This window comes from Schistocerca americana, chromosome 2 (assembly GCF_021461395.2).
Source record: "Schistocerca americana isolate TAMUIC-IGC-003095 chromosome 2, iqSchAmer2.1, whole genome shotgun sequence".
NCBI classification, from domain to species: Eukaryota; Metazoa; Arthropoda; class Insecta; order Orthoptera; family Acrididae; genus Schistocerca; species Schistocerca americana.
Window position 1 is genome coordinate 242,071,339 of NC_060120.1, and position 1,170 is coordinate 242,072,508.

The following is a 1,170-nucleotide window of genomic DNA, read 5'->3' on the forward strand; positions in this document are numbered from 1 at the left end:
CCATTTTTGAACACACTCTGTTCATGTTGAAACTTTCATGAAGAATCTGCCTAACACTTTCCTTCTCAACTCCTGTTAACTCAGACACTGCTCTGATTGAAACTCCGCTGCAAGTGAAAATCTCATTCATACTGCTCTGATTGTTAAACGGCGATCTTGTCGAACAAGTTTACCGATTTTTTCAATTTTTGCATCAGTTTTTGCTGACAATGGTCTGCCAGTGCGAGTGTCATCACTGGTGTCTTCGCGGCCATCTTTAAATCGTTTAAACCACTCAAACACTTGTGTTCGCGATAAACAATCATCGCCGTACACTTGTTGTAACATTACAAACGTTTCACTTGCAGATTTTCCTAGTCTGAAACAAAATTTGATGTTAACACGCTGTTCTTTCTGTACACTCAACATTTTCCGACGCACAGACAAAACGTCAACTACTTAAAACAGACGCCACGGCCAGACTTGAGTGCAGGAGGCAGATGAAACTCGAGCAGTAGGCGGAGCGAGAGTCACGTGACAGGCCACGCGACTTTCAGCCTTATTGCATTCGTTTTATTGTTTCACCAGTACTAGTCCGGTTTTTTTCTAGCCACACCTCGTATATCGTATCGGAGTGCTTACGACAAAGTTCACGGGCCCTTAAAAATAAATTACACACCGCCCGACCAGGCCATGAAGGCCGCCGTGTCATCCTGAGACCCCAGGCGTCTCTGGATGCTGATATGGAGAGGCATGTGGTCAGCACACCGCTCTTTCGGCCATTTTGTCAGTTTACGAGACCGGAACCGCTACTTCTCATTCAAGTAGCTCCTCAGTTTGCCTCACAACGGGTTAAGTGCACCCCGCTTGCCAACAGCGCTCGGCAGACCGGATGGTCACCCATCCAAGTGCTAGGCCAGCCCGACAGTGCTTAACTTCAGTGATCTGACGGGAACCGGTGTTACCACTGAGACAAGGCCGTTGGATTCACGGGTCGTTAGGGTACCGGAAGGTTTCGTGTCGGTGGGCACCTAAGAAGCTGGTGAAACGCAGCCGAATGATGTCTTCATTGAATCATGTGGAATGGTACTCCAGGGAGGAGTGAGAAGGTTTCCTGCACCGCATTGTTATTGGCAATGAAACCTGGATACTGCACTTCTCAAGCACAGTAGAGCATGGTGAGGAAACATC

At 47.8% G+C, this 1,170-nt stretch overlaps 1 pseudogene; it reads right to left on the reverse strand.

The window, feature by feature from the left end:
• Positions 1-847: 847 nt before the first annotated feature.
• Positions 848-965, reverse strand: LOC124597012 (annotated as a pseudogene).
• Between the last annotated feature and the right edge of the window lie 205 nt (positions 966-1,170).